General features: G+C 38.6%; 1 protein-coding gene across 2 annotated transcripts in view; it reads left to right on the forward strand.

Moving 5' to 3' along the window:
- Positions 1–24,861, forward strand: part of SEMA6D (semaphorin 6D) — a 585,453-nt gene that overhangs the window by 435,311 nt on the left and 125,281 nt on the right. The window lies entirely within an intron of this gene.

The following is a 24,861-nucleotide window of genomic DNA, read 5'->3' on the forward strand; positions in this document are numbered from 1 at the left end:
GGCCCTTAGAAGTAAAAAAAAACACAAGCTGGGGAAAGAGTGCATGGAATCAGTAGAAAGGATCCCAGGGGATCTAGAGAGAGCTCAACCAGTCCACCACCCACTGTAGTGACTACCCCCTTTCTCCAAAACTGCCCTTCTCTTCCCCCCTCCCTCTCCTACGGCCCTGTCTTCAAGTCAAAATAGTGATGTCAAGTTTCTATCTGTGTGAAAGGCATAAGTAGCTTTATTTGTAGAGTTCTGTCCAAGCTTCATATCATGGTCCATGAGCCCCTCACCTTGCTAGGCCTGCCTTCCAAGGCCCAACTATTGCTCTGCCCAGTCTCAGCCTCATGTGTTAGCTGGGTCTTCTGTTATTTGTAGCTAAAATAACGACACTGATCACCACACAATAGCAAACATTCATTGAGTGCTTATTTCTGTGCTAGTTTATGGACTTTACCTAAATTAACTCATTTATTCCTTCCAATAACCTCTTTTATATAGGTAAAATTATCATCCTTATTTTACAGATAAGGCAACTGATACAAAATAATGTTTGTTGTCAGTAGTAAAATTTATCTTGATTTGTAAGCCAATATAATAATTAGTTTTAGAAAAATACTAGGGTGCATCATCAAGCAAACAATTAGCAACTGCTTGGAAAATGAGAATGGTGTTGATACTACCAGCAGTAGTTTGTGAAGAGCAGGTAAGTCAGATCAGTTTCATTTTCTCCCATAATAGAATGGTAGCCATGACAGACATGGGAAAAGGTACGGATGTGATGTATCTTCTTTCATGTACTCAGTAAAATATTTTCAAGGGCTTCTGTGAGGTAATGGAAGGGAAACAAGAAACAGACCTATGTCCTGTTTCAGAGTATTTTGTAGCCCAGAAGGAAAAATAAGACATCCATATAGATCATTGTGATATACCTGTGCTTCAAATCTTGCCCTCTCTATAATCCATTCTTCACACTGAAGGGAAAATAGTTTTTAATTTTCCCATGAAACAAACTGAGAATGTCAGAATCCTGCCTTAAAAATCCTTCAATGTCTCCCCACTGGAATCAAAGTCTAGGCTCCTGACCCTGACTGACAAAACTCTTCGTGAGCTGGCCCTGCCAGTCTCTCCAATCTCCTGTCCCACCAGTTCTCCTGATCCCCCTCTGTCATTCAGAACTGCTGTCAGTACCCAGGAGAAATATGATCTGTCCTCACCTTCAGACCTTTGCACCTATTGTCTAGAATGTTCTTCATGCCCTTTTTGACCTGGTTCAGTTGTACTTGTCCTTCATATCTCACTCAGCATAGACATTGAGTGTTCTTGGAAGACTTCCTTATGCCCCAAGGCTGTGTTAGGAGCCGTACTTGCATGCTTCCCTAGCTTCAGGTATTTGCCCATATGCTCACACTTATTCCACTGCCTCGCACATTTCTTTTAGCCTAGGGGAATAAGATAAAAAGAGTTATTAATGGTGTTTACCTGAGAAGCTCTATCAAACACTTTCTGGTAGAGACTGTGTCATTTTTTATCACCTCTGTGAAAAACTTACAAATATAGTAATCCAATTTGTACATAATATGAAATTAGATGGGGTTACCAGAATTCTAGATATGGGGAAAAATAGAAAGTGTTCTTGAAAGATTAGAAAATGATTTCATCAACAAAGCTGAAATGTAATATGGCAAATGCGGCAGTCATCCTCCAAAGAACACAAATCTTGTAACACAAATATAGGATGGCTAAGCAGAAATATAGTGGAAAAACACTTAGGACACATAACTAACCATGAGATAAATGTGAGTCAGCAATGAAGTGCCATTACAGGAAGAAAATGCAGGACAAATTCATATTTCCCAGATGCGTTAAATGAGGCTTGATATATTTGGCTGGGAATGGAATTTTACCTCCACCGTGGCTTTAGCAGAGTAAGGCATCTACTTTCAGTCTCCAAGTGATAAACTAATGAAATATATTTTAGCAAAATAGTGAAGAAAATTAGATAATTTCACATAGACTGGAGAAGGGAATTATTGTTTCTGAGACTCAAACAATGCGGCTACATCACACTTTTAAACTGTTTTCCAATTAACAACATGCTGCATTAATGAACATCCTCTCCTTCAATTTTTACAGCACCTTACAGGTTAAACATGATTATCACCATTTTAGAGATTTTTTAATAAGAAAGCTGATTTTTTTTTTTATGTTCAGAAAAGACCAAATGAAGTTAAGATTCTGGCTGACAAATCACTTTTCTCCCAAAGATTTTTTGGAGGGAGAAAACCTTGCTCATGGAGAGGAATAAAAATTCTGAGCCAAAACCCAGTACCTAGCTTATGGCCTAATTGTTATATGCTATGATAATTGTTAAGTGGTTGAAGTGAATGAATGCATAAATACAGGAGTGATAAAATATTTAGACGAGTTATTACTGAATGTTGAAAAATAAGAAGAAAATAGGCAATCATCTGCCGTGCATGGTTTAGATGGGTGGGCTTCACATTTTTTATGTTCCATCTTTATCAGTAAAATGCCTATTGAAAACATGCACAACAGGACCGGGTGCGATGGCTCACGCCTGTAATCCCAGCAATTTGTAAGGCTGAGGCAGGCAAATTGTTTGAGCTCAGGAGCTGGGCAACATGGTGAAACCCCATCTCTACAAAAATAAAAATTAAAAAAAAAATTAGCCAGGCGTGGTGGCGTGTACCTGTAGTCCCAGCTACTTGGGAGGCTGAGGTGAGAGGATCGCTATACCCCAGCCTGGGTGACACAGCCAGACCCTGTCTTAAAAATATTAATAATAATAATAATAAATTTTGAAAAAAGAAAATATGTACAACAAATAGGAATGTTTATTTATGAATTACATGCATGATTATGTACTGTTAAACTTTATGCAACATTTACAAAAACTTAATTTAAAAGGGTGTGATAAAATATAAATATGACTTCACTATTTTCTTCCTGTATTCCAATACAATCACTTTCATAGTCCTAAAGTAACCATATCTTATTTTGAAGGCCACTACTTAAAACATTTTCTAGCTGAAGATTTCTCAGGGCTTGAAGAGACCAGGGATTGTGAACAGACAGGAAGGGGGCCTGGGGCAGGTGAATGAGATTGAGCCTTAGTAGACTTTTAAAATATATAACTTGTGCCCAATTTATAGGCTTTCTAGGCAGGTTGAGTTGGAAGACTTCTTTGGTCAGGAATGACTAATAAGACTTAGGGTCCTAAGAAGGCATAAGCACGGCTAACCTAGGAGTTGTGAGATGTGCATCACAACCGTGTGGGCTCTACATGAAGTCAGGGTTCTGTCTAAGGAAACTTCCCCAAATGTCCAAGGACGGAAGAGCAGACACAGAGTTCCCTGGATGTACTTACTAAGACACTATGGTTCGTGGTTTATTCTTTTACGAGAATGTGAGTTCCCTGAGTGTGTGGCTGCCCTTCCGTGGGCATGTCACTGCTACTTCCACTCAGAAATGCTCTTCTTAATCAAAGTGGCCAGTAACCTACATGCTTATCTGAGTGTGGACTTTCTGAATCCCTATTGTCATCGGCTTCCGAAAGACTTGGAGAAACTGAGGACATTCCATGAAGCCCTACGTTTGTCATCCTATAAAAACAAAAAGAGTTTTCAGTGTCTTTATTTGACCAAGAAAACAAGAAAGGTGGATTAAAGAAGGGCTCTGAAAAACAGTGGAGTTGTTATTGTTGCTGCTGCTTTTATTTTTATGTTTTTCTGTTGCCCTTCTACACAACACCTTTGTTTCTGAGCTTTTCCTTGTCCATTCTGTACTCTTTTAATTTTGAAATTGAATAACAAGTCCCCTTGTTTGATAGAGTGTTAAGCAAGTGAAATGAAGTCAGCCTTGAATTATCTACCAAAAAAGAAAAAAAAAAACAACTCTTTGGCTAATGGGGATGTTCCAAAATGCATGCAGTTTTGTGTGTAAGGAATGTTCTGAATTTAATTTAATTTCCTAATAGTTACAATCATTTGACTGAGAACAGGAGGCACAAAGGAACACTAACAATAGGGATGTCATATGAAACAAGAAAGAGAGTATCGTACCAAAGAAGTTTAATTTACAAAAGCAAGTTGGTGAGCAAGAGAGAATGTGACCCATCACCAGAGCCAAGCCTTCCTTGTTTGGTACAAGAATGGTAATTAGCAGGACAGCCTTCTCAGATGGCGGCCCTGACTTGCTAAGCATTTACTACCCACCTTCTCCCAACCTGGTGATATGATTGAAGTAGGAAGAGTGGGAGGAAGGATAAGGAAACAAAAGCCAGTTCATCTTTGCCTTTAACATGATTATTCCCAGATCCATTCCCAGATCTCCATCTCAAATGCTGCTTTGAAATCAGTCTAGATCTTAAAGGAACACCAGAGAGAGTATTTAAATGTGCCCAATAAGCAAGAATTATGGTGATGTTGAAGTAAGTAAACAAATCAATTAATTGATTTTTTAGTTTGGCCAAGGTTAAAATTCTAACCCTGCCTCTATCAATCAAGTTTCCTAAATCAATTTAGTTCTCATCTCTGAGCCATCACTGTTTCTTATCTGTAAAATGGGATAATAATCAGAGATATGATGAGAATTTATGCTATAATACATGAAAAGCATTTAGCTAAGTCCTAAATGTATAATAAGTACTCAGTAAATGCTCTCACTTGCATTTGATTATTTTTAATTAAACTTTTCATTTTGAGACAATTGTAGATTCACACACTCTTGTAAGAAATAGTATAGAGAGATCCCCTATACGCTTTACCCAGTTTCCTTTAATAATATCTTATAAAAGTATAATGCAATATCTAAATCAATGTCAACATTGGTACTGTCAAGATAAGAGTATAGCTCCATCACTGCAGGGACTCCTCCTATTACCCTTCTGTAGACATATCCAACCCTCCCTCCCTGACCACTGACCCCTGACTCTGAGCAAACACGCTCACCTGTTACTTTTGTCATTTCAAGAATGTTGTATAAATAAAATCATACAGTAAGTAACTTTTTGAAACTAGCATTTTTCACCCACAAATATTGCCTGAAGATTCCTCTTTATCATTGAATGTATCAATAATTTGTTTGTTTCGCTGCTAGGTACTGTTACATGCTATTAGTCTACCCCTCTGCTAATACCACACACTAGATTACATGCTATGGATATGATATGATATATGGATTGTTTAACCATTCACCCACTGAAAGACATCTGGGTTGTTTCCAATTTGAGGCTATTATAAATAAAACTATTATAATACTATTATTATAAGATAAAACTATTATGGGCATTCATACATGGATTTTATGTGAACATATTTTTTCATTTCTCTGAGATTGAGGCACTTGCAGGGTTATATGTGAGTTGTATGTTTAGTTTTCTTTATAGAAACTGCCAAGTTGTTTTACAAAAGAATAGCTATACCATTTTCTATTTCCACCAGCAAGGTATGTGATCCAGTTTCTCTGCATCCTCACTAGCATTTGGCGCTGTCACTACTTTTTATTTTTGTTATTCTGATGGGTGTGAAATGATAGCTCAGCACAATTTTTATTTGTATTTCCCTAATGGTTAATGATGTTAAACATCTTTTCATGGGCTTTTTTCTAACTATATATCCTCTTCAGTAATTTTCCCATTTTCTAGTGGGATTGTTTGCTTTTGACAGTTTTTAATTGTTTCGACATTTTTAATATGTTCTAGATGCTAGTCCGTTGTCAGCTGTATGTATTGCAAATATTTTCTCCCAGTCTATAACTTGTCTTTTCATGCTCTGTACAAGGTCTTTTGCAGAGCAAAGCCTTTTAATTTTGAAGAGGTCTTTTCTTCTTTCATGGCTTGTACTTTTAGTGTCAAGTCCATGAATTCTTTGCAGAATTAATTCAAGGTTTGGAAAACTTTGTCTTATTTTTTTATAAGGGTTATAGTTTCACATGTAAGTCTGAAATTCATTTTGAGATAATTTTTATAGAAGCCATGAGTTTTAGATCAAGATTCTGTTTACTTGCTTAGCCTATGGATGCCTACTTGCTCCAGCACATTTGATGAAAAGCCTGTCCTTCCTCCATTGAGGAAGCACCTTTGCCAAGAATCCACTGAGCATATTCATGTGGGTCTATTTTTAAGTTCTCTATTCAGTGTCATTGATCTATATGTCTGTCCCTCCTCTAATACCACACACTCTTGATTACTGCAGCGATATAATAAGTCATAAAATTGAATAAATCGATTCTTCCCAATATGTGGTAGATCCTAATGTTGGAGATAGTGACTCTTTCCACCTTATTATGCTTTCTCAATATTATTTTAGCTAGGCTAAGACTTGTGCATTTTCATGAAAATTTTAGAATAAGCTTATCTATGACTCTAGAAAACTATTGCTAGAAGCTAAATGGGAATTGCATGAAACCAATAGGTCAATTTAGAAAGAATTGATATTCTTACTATGCTGAGTCTTCCAATTCATGAACATGGTATGTCTCTAGATTTAAGGTTTTTTTCTCCTTTTATTGATATATGATAATTTACATATTTATCAGTACATGTGAGTGTTTGCTACATGCATAGAATGAGTAATGATCAACTCAAGGCATTTGGAGTACCCAGCATCCTGAGTGTTTATCATTTTTACATGTCAATATAATTTCAAGTCCTCTCCTCAGGTTATTTTGAAATATATGTAATATTGTTGCTAAGTATAGTCACTCTAGTCTGCTGTCAAACATTACAACTCGCTTCTTTTATCTAACTGTGTGTTTGTACCCATAACCCACCCTTTCCAATCTCTGGTATCTATTATTCTGTTCTTTATGTCCATGAGATCAAGTTTTTGGCTTCCATTTATGAGTGAGAACATGTAATATTTGTCTTTCTGTGCCTGGCTTATTTTACTTAATATAGTGACCACCAATTCCATTCATGTTTCTGCAAATGACATGATTTTATTCTTTTTTATGGATGAATAGCATTCCTTTGTGTATGTATACCACATTTTCTTTATCCATTCATTAATTGATGGACACTTAGGTTAATTCCATATCTTTATTATTGGAAATAGTGCTGTGATAAGCATGTGAGTACACCTATCATTTTGATATACTGATTTCTTTTCCTTTGGATAGATATTCAGCAGTGGGATTGTGGGACCATATGGCAATTCTATTTTTAGATTTCTGAGAAAACTCCATACTGTTTTCCCTAGTGGTTGTACTAACTTACATTCCCACCAACAGTGGCATATAAGAGTTCCTTTTTCTCTGTATCCTTGCCAGCATCTGTTATCTTTTTGCTTTTTTAGCAGTAGTTGTTCTAACTGTGGTGAAATGATATCTCATTGTTGTGATTTGTTTCCTTTAATTTTTTCTTTCTAATTTTTGGCATACATATTCTATACATATTTTGTTGAATGCACCTAAGTATTTTATTTTCTTAGGAGTGATTATAATACTGTGTTTTTATTTTTAGTATCCACATTGTTCATTGTTATATAGAAATGAGATGATTTTTGTATCCTGTGACCTTGCTGAACACACTTATTAGTTCTAGGACTTTTTATAGATTTTTTTTTTTGAGATTTTCTCCGAAAACAATTACATCATCTGTAAATAGGGACAGTGTCATTTCTTCCTTTCCAGTTGGTATGCCTTTTATTTCTTCTTCTTGCCTTATTGAAGTGACTAAGACTCCCAATACTGTGTTGAATAAGAGTAGTAAGGGCAGACATCCTATGATCATGTGATTTTTTTTTTCTTTTTTAGTCTGTTGGTTTAGAGTATTACATTGATTTATTTCTGAATGTTTAACCAGTCTTGCATGCCTAGAATAAATACCACTTGCTCATGGTGCATAATTCTTTTTATACATTGCTGGATTTGATTTGTTAAAATTTTTTATAGATTTTACATCAGAGTCCATGAGAGATACTTGTCTGTAGTTTGTCTTGTTTGTGGTGTCTTTGTCTGGTTTTGGTAGCAGGGCATTATTAGTCTCATAAACAAGTGGTGATGTGTTCCTTCTTCATCTATATATAAAAGAGGTTGTATAAAATTAGTGTTAATTCTTCTGTAAATCTTTGGTATAATTCTACAGTGATAACTCTGGGGCCTGAAAATTTCTTTAGGGAGCTTTTAAATTATTCCATTTCTGTAATGGTTATAAGACTATTTAGGTTGTCTGTGTTATTTTGGTTTGAGTTTTAGCAGTTTGTGGTTTTTGAAATCCATTTATTCTAAATTGTAGAATTTATGAGTATAAAGTTACCTGCTGTACTCTGTGGTAAGCTGAATAATGGCCCCCAAAGATATTCCTGGAAATCTATAAATGTTACCTTATACACACAAAAAAAAATGAAAGAAAAAGGAAAAAAAGGCTCTGCCTGTACAATTAAGTTAAATATCTTGAAATAGGGAGATTATCCTGGACTATAGAGGTGGACTATAAATGCAAACACAAGTGTCCTCATAATAGGAAGGAGGGGGAAGATTTGGCCAAATAAGGAAAAAAAGGCAATGTGAAACTGAAGCAAGACACTAAGCTGCTGACGTTCTAGAAGGTGGAATATCAAGGAAATAGGTCTTTCCCTAGAACCTATTCTGTAGAACCAGAGAGAGCCCCAGTGAAACTCATTTCAGACTTCAGATCTCCAGAACTATAAGAGAATGAATGTGTGTTGTTTGAAACCACCAAGTTTGTGGTAATTTGTTACAGCACCCATGGGAAACCAATATATTCTTCTTTATTATAATGTGTCTTGGCATGGATTTCTTTTAATGGTAAGCATTTCTAATGTAAGCATTTAGTGCTATATAATTTCCTCTCACCACTGGCTTTAGCTGCATCCCACATAATTTGATATGTTGTATTTTCATTTTTATTGAGCTCTCTATTTTTTTTTAATTTCCTTTGAGACTTTCACTTTGACCATAGGTTATTTAGAAGTGTGTTGTTTAATTTTCAAGTATTTGGAGATTTCCCTGTTGTCTTTCTGTTTTTTGTTTTTTTGGTTTTTGTTTTCTTCCTAGTTTGATTCCATTTTGGTCAGAGAACACACTCTGTATGATTTAATTTATTTTAAAATTGTTGAGGTTTATTTTATGGCACAAGTTATGGTCTATGTTGAAGAATGTTTCATGGTTACTTTTTTTTATAAAGTCTATTCTGCTGTTTTGGGATAGAGTGTTCTCTCTGTGTTGATTAGGTCCTACTTGGTTAATTGTATTGTTCAGATCTTCTATAGCCTTGTTGATTTTCTGTCTATTAGTCCTGTCAGTTCCTGAGAAGGGAGTGTTGAAGTCTCCAGTTACAATTGTGCATTTGTTTATTTCTCCTTTCAGCTTTCAGTGGTTGGCTCATGTGGTGTTTTATATGTACACATTTATAATCATTATGTCTTCCTGAAGAATTAATCTCTCTTTGTCTCTAGTAACTTTTGTTGTGAATTCTACTTTACCTAATATTAATATAGCTACGCCTGATTTTTTATTTTTTGGTTACTAATTTTCATAGAATATCTTGTTTATATTTTTATTTTCAACCTTCCTATATTATTGAGTTTGAAGTGAGTTTCTTATAAGCAGAATATAGTTAAGTCATTTTTTTCCTTTATCCACTGCCAGTCTTTATCTTCTGATTGGCATAGTTAGGCCATTTACGTTTACGGTAATTATTGATATGTTAATGCTTAAGTGTTTCATTTTATTATTTGTTTTCTACTTCCTTTGTTTCTTAGTCCTCTATTGTTTTTATCTTATTTTGCTGTTATTTGTTACTTGAATCTTTTTAGAATTCCACCTTGATTTATTTATGGCGTGTGAGTATATCACTGTGTATAGTTTTCTTAAAGGTTGCCTTAAGTATTATACTACACATATATAACTTATCATAGTCTACTGGTATCCATGTTTTACCACTTCAAGTGATAGGTAGAAATCTTATTTTCACTTAGGTTCCTTTACCCTCTCCACTTTTAAAACATAATTACCTTAAGTATATTCTCCACGTATGTGGAGCACCACATCAGATGATGTTAGAAGTTTTGCTTCAGCCAGCCTGTAAGTTTTAAGAAGTTCATGAGAAGCAGATATTTGATAATATTTACTCTTAGGTTATATTTACTCCCATTCCAGTATTCTATCATTTTTGAGTTTCCAAACTTTCTTCTGTTATTATTTCCTTTCTTTAGTCATTATTTCCTATTTAGTCATTGCCATTTTTAAGGGTAGATTTTCTAGCAGCAAATTATCTTAGTTTTCCTTTGTCTGAGAATGTCTTTATTTTCTCTTCATTGATAAAGGATTATTTCACTGGATATAGAAATCAGAGTTGACAATTCTTTTAGTATTTTTAAATAATGTGCAATTTCTCCTGGCTTCCATGGTTTCAGATAAGAAATCCTCTGTCATACAAATTAGTATTCCACATGAGTTATGTATCATTTATCTGTAGTTGCTTTCACAGTTTTTGTTTCTTTGTCTTCAGTTTTCAGAAGTTGAATTGTAATGTATCTTGTCGTGAATTTCATTAGGTTTATTCTATCTGGGGTACATTCACCTTCTTGAATCTGTAAGTTCATGTTATCTGTAAACTTTGGGAAATGTTCTACTTCATTTAATTGAGCAGTTTTCAGTACAATGCTCTCTTTCTTTTTCTTCTGACATCTAAAGATACAAACGATAGCTCTTTTGTTATTGTACCACAGGTTCCAAAGGTCCCCATTAATTTTTTCAGTGTTTTTTCTCTGTATTGTTCAAATCAGGTAAACTCTATTGAGTTGTCCTCAAGTTCATTTGTTCTGTCCTCTGTCATCTCCACTCTACTACTGAGCCAATCCAGGAAGTTTTTCTTTTGCTTATTACATTTTTCAGTTCTGTAATTTCCATTCGGTCTTTTTAAAATAACTTCTATTCCTTTGCTGAGATTTTATCCTTTTTTTAATCTATATCAAGAGAATTTGTAACTACTTGTTGAAGCATTTTCCTGACTGCTTTAACATCAATGTCAGATAATCCCGACATATGATTTCTCTTGAGTGTGGTATCTTTTGAGTGTCAGCTTTTATGAAGGCCAGGTCGGTGTGTATGTTTAACTTTCTGTTGGGCACCACCAATAAAACACCAATAAAAATGGGTCACTTACTCATAATGCCTCATTGCAAATAAGTGGGGTGAACATTCAGCTCTCCCCTTGGTGCTGCTGACCCTTCCTAGCAAAAGCAGGGCACCAACTTGCTTTCATTGTCTTGATTGTCTTGAGTTGAGGTAGAAGATCACCTTCCCGATGGTCTTCACTGCCACCTGGGAGAAGGAGGAGGAGGGCTGAGTCACACAACTTTGTTACTGCACAATGGTGATATTCAGCTCCCTTCTGGGCCCCAATGACACCATGACAGTGGAAAAGAAGAAGCTGAGTGTCACCAGCATGTCTTCAAAGCACCTCATTCCACCTCATTGATATTAAGTGGGAGTGGAGGCTTTGCTTCCCACTGCACTCTGTTGATGCAGCAGAGGTACGTAGACAGGGGAACAGAAATATCAACTAGGCTTATTCAGTGTCATTGTTTCAGGATCATTAAGGAGGCTCAACCCACCACTAGACCTTGCTGACATTACCCTGGTGGGGGCAATTATAGCACTGCCTCTGTCTGTCAGGCAGGGAATAGAAGATCAGTTTCCGTGTCCATGGACAGCACCATAGTGAGGAAGAGCACTGCCTGCTTCTTTGGGGGTGGGGGCGGGGTGGAAGTTCAACTTCCCGCTTGCCTCACTGGAATCTCCTAGGGGATGATGGTGCAGGTTTTTCCTGCATGTTTGACTGGCATATGGAAGGTATTGCCAAAAAAGGTTTTCTGCTTTTACGCAAGCGCTTTCCTGGTGTTTTGGCTAGGAGAACAGACCTTTTTTGGAGCTTTTCAGTCAGTAACAGATAGTACATCCAAGATGGAGCCTTCTTCAGCTCCCTGTGAAGAATATGCGGGAAATAATCAGGAAACCAGAGAACTCCCCACCTTGTCACTCCTCAAGTCCTGACCTCGCTGTAAAGTCTGCCTTCTCCTTCCACATTTCAGGGATACATGGGAAAGACACTATGATAATCAGAAGGCAGAAGACAGGAACTAGGGGAATGTTTATGCCACTGACTTTATTGGGGTTTCTGAGAAAAAGGCAAGACAGGACAAGATAGACAGTTTGGAATTGGCTGTAGGGATGGTCTCCTGTTGCATAGTACCTGGCCTTGGGGTGATCAACACAGAAGAATGTTGTCTCTTAGGGTGTACTGGCAGATAAGGGAGGCATGACCCTAGATTGGTTAGTTTCATATTAAAACAGCTCCCAATAGGGTCCTTTGTTGTCTCTAAGAATGGGCTAGGCCAAGAAGAGATGTCTTTCCCCAGCCAGACAGATGTCTTAAGATGCCAAAACATTGTAATACGTAGGAAATTTTAAAATATTTACAATACATGGTCAGTCAGAAGTATGGGAGGCCCTGGACTTGCGACTGGCATCAAAAGATGAGGGCAGTCTTATGGGATTGAGACTTTAACCTGTGTTGTCTGCAATAAGTCCAGGTGTTTAGTAAGTATCAGAATTGAATAGAATTGTTGAACACACAGTTGGTATCTGGAGAATCAGTTGACTGTCAGTATTAAGAACCCTTCCCCAGCCCATACCAAGGCACCCAAATGTGTGATCACAGTTGGATACCTGAGCTTTGGCAGGCAGGCAGTCATGTCACCAGGTGCACATGACAAATGTCATGCATGTTTTAACTAAATACAAGGTGAGAGTCAGAAATTCTGTTCTGGTGTTTAGTATCAATGAAGACTGCACCTGACCAAAAAATAAAAATTCACAAAACTTAAATGCTAAAAAAAAAAAAAAAAAAAAAAATTTACCAAAGAGAATCTTTCTATTTAAGGGCCTCAAACACACAACTTTTTTCACAGAAGCCATCCTGAATGTTCAACATACATAGATTGCTTTTGGTCTCAAAATTGAGAGATAGGGAGCAGGATTGACTAAACCAGTAACAAAAAATATTTTAGGGATGATAGAAATGTTCTCACACTGAATTGTGGTGATGGTTGCACGACTTTATACATTTACTAAAAATAATTGAACTATGAAAATACAAAATAAGACTAATAAAATGAAATTTAAAAGTACCACAAATAGAATCTGCTCATTTCTGAATTGAGAGCAGGTTTTCAAACTTGAATTATGGTCTTGAAAAACAATATTGATCATGGCTGAACCAGTGTACAATGCAAAGAGGACAATAATGCAACCCTTTGTCCCTAGTGAAACTCTTGTTAAAACCAGACATGAGCTGAATTATGGTAGAGGTTCAGGCTGTTTGCAGGGCTCCACTTTCCAGCATGGATGATGGCTATCTCCTGAATTTCCTACCCCAAGCTTCTCATCAGGGTGGACCTGTTCTCTTTGGCTACAATCCACTCTCAAGATGCCCCACCCCTGCGATTACCCACACCCTAGACATTATCTTCTAGCCAATCCTCTTCTATCATTTCCTCTTAAGATTCCACATCTCCTAACATCACAGCAAAGGCAGGATATTCTCCTTTACCCCAGGGCAGCTATACTGTTCTCTCAGTCAGCACTGTCCCAGCATCCAAGGGAAGAAGGCAGTATATTGGCATCTGTCCTGTGGCAACACTACTGTAGAACCAGGGCCTGCAATACAGAAGGGCCCTAGAACCCTACCCGATGCATGTAAATATTAATCTCATATCCATGTTTCTTGCTATTCTCTCCTTGTTAGAGGATCACTAAATATTTTTTCACCAGGCCAAAGTGTGCTCATGGCTACCCTAGGCTGGGCTATGTGAACACACTTAGTAGGTTAGTAATTTGATACCTGATGAAATTGGTGTTTTTGAAATAGTGCTGAAGCACTTATGTAGACATAAGTATGATGCTCGTGAAAAAAAGGCAGAGAAGGGGCCCAGGAGTGCCAGGCTTAGACCACATATTTGGCTCTGAGCAACTCAGCTCTGGACAGAATTTTTGCACATCTTCTCAGCAAAAATGTCTGCTTTGATCTGAACACATTCTCTTCAAAGCCAGTGTGGCTATCACTTATTGTTACTGGAACACACTCCAGGAGACCTCAACTTATACTCCAAGAAGCTAATAAAATATTTCTTTCCACCCCAAACAGTGCTTTCCCTGAGATAGCTTCTGGCAAATGTGGGTTTTGAATTGTATTACTTTTCTACCCATGTCTCATTCATCACCCCTTCTGGGTTAGAAGTCAGGGCAGCTGCTTGGCTGGTCCTTCCACTAATCTGATTATGTCCTTAGAGCAAGATTAGGGCTCCACGGTAAGTCACTTGGCTGATAGAAGATACACTTTTTTTCTAGCATATCAATCAATAGCAGACAGCCCATGGGCTTTCCTCAGTGCCCAGGAAATTGGGGAACATTTCACACTAACCTTCTGTGCTCAGCATCGTGTCAGTTTTTCAATGTGAATGGTTTTCATGCTGGGAATCACAGACCAGGTAGTAAATAGGTGTAATGCTGTAATAAGCTTTTGGAAGTAGTTATTTTCAGGAAGGCTTTTAGACTCTTTCAAATCATGTAAATAAAGTAGTGGCCCAATACAAGTACAAGTCGTGGCCTAATAAAAGTGGCCTGTCTGCTAAGGGTCTCCCACTCCATTACCAAGTCTTCATGGGGAATATCCAGTGCTTCCATGCCACCCTTGGCAGTCCTCATTGGTGCCACACGTTCCAACAAAGTTAAGGAGCCACTTGACTAATGAAATCCCCAGACAACACATAAATCACAAGACTTTTTTACTGTCTGAAATAGTCAGCTAACCATAACTAGAATAATATCTGAGTAGAAAGGTTATGTTGCTGGCACAGATTACCTGGAGCATATATATTGTATAAGCAGATTTGACCAAAAATATGAAGGGAAAAAACTTATTTAAAATTTGGTGCAGTAACTAGCTATCTTTGCTGCTTGTTTTATAATTTTAGTTTGTGTACCTTAGACAAAAAACCCCCATTTCTTAATTCCCTGGATTCTACAATAGCAATTTCATAACAGTTTCTCTCTGGGATCATCTTGAAAAATGGCCGTATGATGTGTGATGATGCTGTCCAATTTGTTCTACAGTATTCCCTGAGAAACTGATCATCCTGTCTGTGGGCCTTGGTAAAGAAGATTGGGAGGGGTGAATAAGATGAGGCAGGATGTGAAACGCGTTGAGACCTTCCAATGACAAGCACAGTAAAACTCAGGAATATTGTAGCATTTTGTGTATGACTCAATAGTCTTCATTAAACTTGAGATTTTTAGAATGATATCAGACTACTCAAGTCACTGCATTAATAAAACAGATACTAGCACCCCTTAGCAACGTAACAAATGTGTATGAATCATTTATATGATTTTTTTCTCTTGAACAATGTTTGACAATAATCAGATGATAATGAAATGTATAATTAATAACAAAAATGCCAACATCTGTTAGCTTGTTATTACAGACTGATTTTTCAATGTACTATTTCAAATGTGTCAGCATTAACCTAATTTATATTAAAATCTGCTAAATACAATCTGCTTTCATTAGTTGTTAATTTGGATTGGCACATGACACCAAGGAGACGCTTCCTCTCTGCTCTCCCTCCCCATTTGTCGCTTTTGTCTAAACCAAAGATTACCCCAAATGTCTTTTAAACACCGGCTGCCTCAACTCAGATGTTCTGCCAGCAGATGGATCAGGTTGGCTGGTTGTTTGCTTTCAGCTGTGAATGATCAGTTCATTGATTCTTAAAATGTGGCACTTGGTCTCAGGAAAAAGGCTGGTCCCCAGCTGCAACCACTTCTGATATTCTTCTGTCCAGTTGCCTGCTTGTCTGTGGCTTCCTCTCACATCCGTGCACTATGTCTGTCTCCTGGAGCCTAGCCCACTAGCAGGGAGGACACAGACTCTGCTCACGTGAGGTACCCTTCTGCCTGGAGTTTTAAACTACATGCCCTCTAAGGCTCAAAGGTTGAGGGCAGATCTCTTTAAAGGGATGACCACCAGTGACTGGATGTTTTCTACAAATGAAAAGCACGTGTACAGCATGAGCCTGGTGCATCTTGTAGTGTCAGAAAGTAAGGAAATGCTCTGAAGAAATACAATGGTGGGATATGCCAAAGGAGCACAGCGTGTAACTGAAAAAGCTCTCAATGGACCAAGCTGGAACAATTTAAGGAACAAAATAAAGTAGTATTGAGTTAAAACCCAAAATATAAAATAAATATCCATGAATCCATGCACTTATACATAAAATGATTGAATACATTAATAAACTGGAAATAAGACTCAAGTCTCCCATGCAGATGAATTCCAAATAATTAATGGAGGTTCTCTACCCTCAAGGAGGGAAAGAATAACTCCTCAGTCCTCAAGTGTGGGCTGCACATACATAGTGACTTCCTTCCAAGGAGTGCAGTATGGAAAGGAGAAAAAAGAGAAGTGTTACAGTGGAAAAACCTGACAAACACTACCTCAGGCACGTGATCTAGGCCGATATCAACAGTCAGAAGTCATGTTGATGGCATGTAACTTTGATATGATGTGATGAAAATGGCACTTTACTTCTCCAGTCTTCCTCTCAATAATCCATAACCCTAGTCTTATCATGAGAAAAACATCATACAAATTCCACTGGTGGAACACTCTTAAAAATACCTAATGAGCACTCTTCAAAAACTGTCAAGGTCACCAAAAACAAAGAAAGTCTGAGAAACTGTCACAGACAACAGGAGCTGAAAGAGACATGATTTATACATTTAATATGATTTTCTGGATGGGATCCTGGAACTGCAAAAAGACATTGGGTAAAAACTCTGGATATCGAAATAAACTATGATGTTAGTTAACAATAATGTATCAATATCAGTTCATTAATAGTAACAAATGTATCATAGTAATGTAGGATGTTAATAATAGGAGACACTGGATGTAATGATCTTCTAAGCTTTTTTGCATATCTATAACTGCTCTATAAAATAAAGTCTATATTTTTAAAAAGCACATATAATTTTTGGAAGAAATATTGGACACCAGGGATAATTCACAGTGTGGGGAACCAACAGCCTTGAGTGGAGGAAAGATTCCCATGCACGAGTCCTCGCACCATCTGCAGGGAAAGCCCTGCAGATGGGACTAACCAAGGTGTCTCAGGAAGAGAATATATAAAGAATTGGCTTGTCTTAAGACACAGATATATCGGTCTGTAATCTTCAAAATCTTGCTTGCTGTGTTTTCTAGAGCAGCTCTTGAGATCCTGCTTATCTTCACCTTAGAGTGAACGTGTGAAGTTATCTGAGCCTGAACGGAGCTCAAAGAAATGCCCCATGCGCTAGGGAAATTGGTGATTCTCTTACAAGTAGGAGGTCAGTACTCTTGAAAGAGCTTCCAGTGCACTTAAGGGATCACCAAAAAGAAAGGTGCTTATTAATTGATAAGAATGAATTTTGTACGTCTATGAGCCTCAGTTGATGTATTGGAGGTATTGTTTTCTCTCTTAAGAACTGAGGGTCGTCAGGGTGGCTGACTCCTCCCTAGTGCTGAAGCAAAAATGTTATATAACACGTTTCTTAAGTCAGCGTTAACTAGTCACAAAAAACATCCTAATCATGTGCACCCAAAGGAATATGATATTAACGTTAAATATGGCCACAGGCCAGTCTGGAAGGAAAGCTGAAAATTACATACCTTTTTTTTTTTAAATCGCTTCTTGAACAGAAAGTGGTAATAATAATATTACACACCTACACAGCCTATTATATTCAAGAAACCTCAAAGTCCTTCACCAATTAGTCTTTATATCCACAGGGCTCACATTTCTTGGGAAAGGAAGTCACTAGTGATAAAAACCTGGTCCCCAGTGGTCGTCCTTTTCAAAGCCAAGTTAAATGGAGCGGAGTGGGAGGGGGAGGAGTTGCTCCATTTCCCCGAGGGCTGCCGCAGTATCCATTCCTCTCGCATCCCCTTCCCACCTGCATGTGCAGCTTGAGGATCAGGGTGAACTAATGAATGGCCATGGCCAGCAGCAGGACAGCAGGAAACGAGAACCACGTCTGGAAATATCATGGCTTTAAGCAGATTTTTAAAAATCAGCTACTGTTCAAGATGCAGGGCTGAGAAAGTGTGAGAACTGGGTGTATTGGCAAAGGATCTGACTGTGATTCGGGCCCTGTTATTTGCTGTTCTTGTCTGCATGGCCTTAGGAATTTTGGTCTCCCTCTCTCTCTCTCTTACTCTCTCTCTCTTCCTACAGTTTCTAAAATCCCTGATTTCTAATTCCTCCTTTGTGCTTAGGGAAGTACCTGGGGTGAAGGTTAGAGGAATCTGCATTTTGGTGAGGCTTGGATCCAGGCTAACTGGGCTCTTCCAAAGGATCCAGAAGTTTGGGGAAATGTGGGTCCTTTTATGAAGAGGGAATTGCCCTGGCTTGTACCAGCTTAATTCCTATTGTGTGTTGCAGGACATCACAGGCCCTTCCACATTGCTTCTTCCTCCTCTACAGCCATATTTGCCTTTACACCTCTTGCCCTTCCGCCTCACTGAACTGTTTTTAGTTCCTCCAAATCATAGGTCTTGAATCCACCACTCCCTCTGCCATAAAACATCATGCTTCCCACACTGCCCACTGGTATTCCTCACTCTAAAACACTCACCCAAAATGTCACTTTTTGATAATCCCCAGTCTGGCATTGGGCACTCCTATGTGGAGAGCTCTCTGGATGTGCCCTGTTGTAACACAGTGTGTGTACTGTGCTTCACTTTGTTGCCTTGTTGGCCTCCCCTGCTAGCCTTAAGGGTTGTATCTCCAGGGCTCAGCACAGTATCTGCCACAAGGTAGCCACTCAGTAAATGTTTGCTAAATGAATTACGATCTGTTTCCCCAGCCTTCTTCATGGAGGAAGCCCACCTAACTTAATGATAATGACAGCATCAAATCTTTCTGTAGTTTAGAGACAAATTGATGGCTATTACTTTTTGGTACAGATATGTCACATGCCTGTTAAAGTGGATTCTGAATCAGTCAGTGCCGGTAGAAGCATTAACTATGGACAATAACAGAAATAGAGCAAGTCTGGGCTGGAAAGAAACATAAAGATCGTTAGTTCAGCCCTTTGCTTTTACAGATGAGTAAACTGGGGTGCAGAGATTAAACATCTTGGTGAAGATCATTCAGACTCTACTGTGATTTTTTTTTACTCAAAACCCAGAGCTTTTTCCACTCTTCTGTACCATGTGACAGAAACAGATGCACACACACACACTAGCTGCTGAGCATACACTGTGAGTACAGCAGAGGGTATGCCTTTTCGGACACCCAAAGTCACATTCCTTGCCCTCAAAGGCTTCACTGTCTAGTTGGAGAGGCAAGGCTTGCACACATCTACATAGGAGCAATGTAGGAATCTGAGAGGAGACACAAGGGGACAGAAGACCTGGAGTGGCCCAGCCGGGATTCTGTGACAGAAACCACAAAGGGAATGATGTTGTGGAGCAGCAAGAGAGGGAACCATCACTTCTGGGGGGACAGGACTGAGTATATGATGGCTGAGAAAAGAATGCCATCTCAGAAAGGGCAGGAAGGCAGGAGGAGTTGGGATGATGTATGGTTTTATCCTGTGATTTTACTGTGAACCACTTCAAATAGTGTTTTGGAAAATGGTGGAGCAGCTAGATATATTGAGAGAGATAGAGTTGTTGATGAAAATGGAGAAGGAAATGCAGGAAGGGCTAGGGATTGCAATGGAGAGTAAGACAGAGATGAAGATGGAGATGGAGATAGCTATACAGACAGAGATGGAAATAGGGAGAGAGAGAGACAGAAATAGGAATAAGAGAGAGAGAAATAGGAACAAGGATGGGGATTATTTCACAATTCATCTACAGCAAGGATTCTTCAAGCGCATGAGGAAAGGAGGTGCAAGTTTCTACTATGTCTTTTATGTGAGATGTCTTTTTCAGTAGTAGCTGCACTTGTACTGACAAGAAGACCTCCTGTTGAGTATACCATATGCAGTAAGTGCAGAGGACTCTTTAAGACTAATTACTGTGAATGAACTTTCCTTTCTCCACTACGTAAAGTATCCAGGGCCTGCATTTCCACTGCTTTGGAAGATCTGATGAACAGAAGAAAATATATCTTGTTGCACAGTGTAGACTCTCAGTGTCTGCAGCATAGCTTCTGATGGCAGGCTTGAAAGAGGAAGGGGTGAGGCTTAGCTACAGGCTTCAAATATGTAACCTAGCTGTAGCATGCAACATGATAGAGCAGGTCTTCTCAAACTTTTGTGTACTTGCTAATCACTTGGGGATTTTAGTAAAATGCAGATTCTGATTCATTTGGTCTAGCATGGGGCCTAAGGTTCTGCATTCATTACAAACTTCCAAGGAATGTTGACCCTAGACATAAAAGCAAGATCCTAAAGCATGTCTTTTTATTGACAGGCAATAGTCATACATATCATGGAGTACAAAGTAATATTTTGATACAAGTATACAATTTGTAATGATCAAATCAGCATAATTAGTATATCTGTCACCTCAAACATTTATCATTTCTGTGTGTTGGGAACATTCAAAATCCTCTTCTGTGGCTATTTACAGATGTACAATAAATTGTGTTAGTTATAGTCACTATACAGTGCTATAGAACGCTAGAATGTATTCCTTCTAACTAGCTGTAATTTTGTATCCATTAACCAACCTCTTCTTGTTCTCCTCTCCCACCCTTCTCAGGCCCTAGCAACCACAATTCTACTCTACTTCTATGGATTCAATGTTTTTAGCTCCCACATATGAGTGAGAACAGCCAATTAATTCCCCGTTGTCTAGACTAGTGAGCTGCATCCCTGGCTATATACCTGGGGAGCTTTTAAAAAAACATCTGTGCCAGGTCTCATCTTAGTTTTTCTGTCTTATTTGCTGTGAAATGGTTAAAAAAAATCAAAGATCAAAGTGTGTGCACCATTCTTTATTCTCCCACTTAATATTTACTCCTTCAAATATCATGTAATTTTAAAAAATCATCAGTGTCCTGCATATTGTGGACTTGCAATGCACAGTTGAAAAATGAGTGAAAATGGTATACAGATGTTAAGTGCATACACAATTGCACAGTTGTCATTCAAAGTCATTGTGTCATGTATAATGCCATATTCATGTAAGTAAAATTGTTTACTTATGATAAAATCGAATTGCCTCAACTATGCATTTTGAAGCAATTAATTCTAGCTTTCTGCTCACTTACAATAAGGTGGTTACTATGGTTTGAATGTGTCCCCTCAAAATGTAGGTGCTGCCAATGTGATAGTGTTAAGATGCAGGGCCTTCAAAGAGGTGATTAGGCCATGAGTGCTCCTCCCTGGTGATTGGGGGTAGGTGCCCTTACAAAGGGCCTTGATGGAGGGAGTAGCTTGCTCTCTTGCCCTTCTGCCTTCTGCCTTTTGAGAGTGTAGCGAGAAGGCCCTCGCCAGACACCAAATGCCAGTAGTTTGATCTCAGACTTCCCCTCCAGAACTATGAAACATACATGTCTATTCTTTATAAATTACCCAGTCTCAGATATTCCATTATAGCAGCACCAAACAAACTAAGACAGGGGCTTTCCCACATCAAATAGTTTATACTGGCAGGTCTTAGAGATAACTGAAGTGGTTTGTTCCTGTTCCCACCAACTATCAGTGTTTCTTTTGGGGGCCTGATTTAGTCTCTGAGGACTAAGTGAAGCTTCATAACATTAGGACAAGGACTAAAATTAGCATATTGGAGATTTTTCAGGGACACAGCATGCTGATCTGTGTGTCTCTAAAAGGGCACACACATCTGTTTCCAAGACAACAAAAGAACATCCACTCTGGTGAAGATGTTGACATCAGCCTGTCCAGGAAAGAGAGCATGTGGGTACCGGGGCGTCATCTGAGATTTGGTTGGGCTCCAAATCTGTTTCAATGCTGGCAGCCTTGATGATCCAAAGAGGGATAAAGGAAGTTTGGCCTAATTATGTGATGCTTTAGTCCCTTATTGGAAACATCTTTAAGGAAACAGTCAAGTTGTGGAAAATGAGCATCATTTCTCCCTCTCTGAAGGCACCAGGGTGAGCACAGGCCACCATGGGTATTTTATAAAACGTTTAGGAAACAATAAAACCTTCCACAATTTCTCCTTGTCCAGCCCACTCCCTGGCCTTCTCTCCTAGCCTTCTCTTTATATAGACTAACTTACTTGGAGATTGGCACCAAGGTGCTGGCAGAATGGGTGTGGGATGTTCTTTTAGATAGGAAAAAATAAGCCCAAAAACAAAGTTGGAGTTTTTTTTTCTTCTTCTTCTCACTTACACAACTCAACACAACACTTCTGACACCAAATGTGTGGGGGTTTTTCCCCACACACCAAGCAGTACCTCAGCGGACACCAGCTGGATGTACTATAATTCATTCCAGCCCTGGCACTGTCTACCTGGAGATAGCATCAGGTCACACAGGTTGAGGGCTCAGTCCTACAAGACTGTCCCACTTCACGTGCCAATCATAAGCCCCGGGTGGTTGGCCTGTGCTTCTGACCAACCAGTTATACTTTGGGATTCCCACAACTCCCTCCTCAGGTTCCATTAATTTGCTAGAGCAGTTCACAGAAACCCGGGGAAACATTCTACTGTTTACCCGTGTATTATAAAGGAGACTAGAGAGGACACAGGTGAACAGCCAGATGAAGAGATGCATAGGCTGAGGTATGTGGGGTGAGGCACCGAGCTTCCGTGTCCTCTCAGGGAGCCCCACTCCAGGAACCTCCGGGTGCTCAGCTATGCAGAAGCTCTCCTACCCCATCTTTCTGGGTTTTTATGGTGGCTTCATTATGTAAGCAGGATTGATTACATCATTGGCCATTGAGGATCAAGGCAAACTTCAGTCTTCTATCCTCCCCAGAGGTTGGGGGGTGGAGCCAATAGTCCCAACCCTCTAACCTTGCCTCAGTCTTTCTGGTGACCAGCCCCCATCCTGAAGCTATCTAGGGACTCCCAGCCACCAGTCTTTCATTAGCATACAAAAGATATTCTTATTACTCTGCTGACTTCAACAGTTTTAGAAGCCGTATGCCAGGAAACTTACCAAATAAATGTATAGATTTCACTGTATCACAAGTGTGTGCCAGGCAGCCTGAAGGATGTTTGAGATCATAGTGCCTACCTAGACATGAGAATGGACTGAATACATTTAGAAATATCTCCATTTTTAAATAAGAAAAAGACACTTAAGAAGAAGGAAACATTAGTGGAATCATTTGGGTGACAGAGAAAATCTCCTGATGGCATTTTCAGGATTTTTAGAGTGGAAAGAAGAAAATCAAATCGCTGTAGCTAAGCCGGAAATGTTCTGGGGACAGTGTGATTCTGAATCACTGTACTTCTCCCTGAGCCCCAAGGGCTGATTATAAACGGAGCCATATTCATACTTGAGACCAGGCCTTCATTTTCTCGGGATATGATGTCAAAAGCAGCCAGGGAGTTCAACTTCAGGAAAAAAGTGGAAGGAAATGACTGTTTGTGTGCATAGGACTGGATTTATGTATTCAGTAGGTAAATGTGTCCCCTTTGGCAAAATATGCCACGAGCTGAAAAATGTATCACTAGCCACCATCTTCTCTGAGAGAAAGCTGTGGTAAACAAATTTCATGAAAGAACAAGATTTTCAGAGACTAAAAAAGGTTGGCATTTAAGTTTCATCCAAACTGCAGCTGTGACCAAAAATAATCAAGCAGAACTGTGGTTAATTGTGCAGCAACCTACACCCTCCATACTCTGCTAAATCCCTAGGTGATTGTTTTGGGGTTTTATTTTTTTCTTTCTTTCTCATCACCGCTGATTCAAAGACAGGTACAATTTTAGCTTAGTACAAGTTTTCCAAAGACAAGACAAAGCAACATAGTTTGGCTATGTTGTCTAAACGTTGTAATCACAATTTTCCTATGAGAGCAACATTTTGGATATAAAGTGTACTTTACAATGTAATAGGCTTTAACTACCAGGATATACACGTTTCTAAGTAAGTCCTATTAAAACAATTTAATAGCATGTCAACAAGTACAAACAGAATTGTGCGATTTGTTTTCACGCAGTGAGCTAGTTTAGCCAGGGTCTGTCAAGTGCTATTGAAGCTCACTTTGAACTAACAGGATTACATGATTGGAATTGTATTCATGGAAGGTCTTTATTCTTAGTGCTGACAGATGAAACGCATGATAAGTTATGGGGGTTACACTAAAGAAGTATTGAGTATTTTTGTGTATGTGCAAAATGTGTAGGTTCACATACATTTCCATACTTAACAGACGTATTGATATTTTAGTGGCAAAGCACATACATTTTAAAAAGAGGAGAAAATAGAAACATGTTCTCTCTTAAATCAGCCTGGTTAATTGCAGATAAATCTAAATTCGCATATTTTGACTCTTTAACGTTCTATTGAATGGAGTTTTGCTAAATCAGAATTTACAACAGGCATGCCCAATTCAATTGTGGGCAAAAAAAAAAAAAAAAAAAAAAAAAAAGAATCAGCACTGACAGCCTTCTTGGAGGCAAATTATTCAATGAATCCAAATAGCCTGAAATATTCTACAGATTTTAATATACGGCTAGCTTCCTATACATATTTGCTCAGAAACAAAGCTGTGGAACACTCCCTAACTGTGGAGGAGAGACTTAACTTTCCATCCCTAAGCAGGGACAGAGTGATAGTGGGGTGCTGAATCATCCTTTCCGCACACTCACATATTCTGGATGATTTGGAGCATATGAAACCCAACAGAAATGA

The sequence above is a fragment of the Pongo pygmaeus genome, chromosome 16, assembly GCF_028885625.2.
Source record: "Pongo pygmaeus isolate AG05252 chromosome 16, NHGRI_mPonPyg2-v2.0_pri, whole genome shotgun sequence".
Taxonomy (NCBI): domain Eukaryota; kingdom Metazoa; phylum Chordata; class Mammalia; order Primates; family Hominidae; genus Pongo; species Pongo pygmaeus.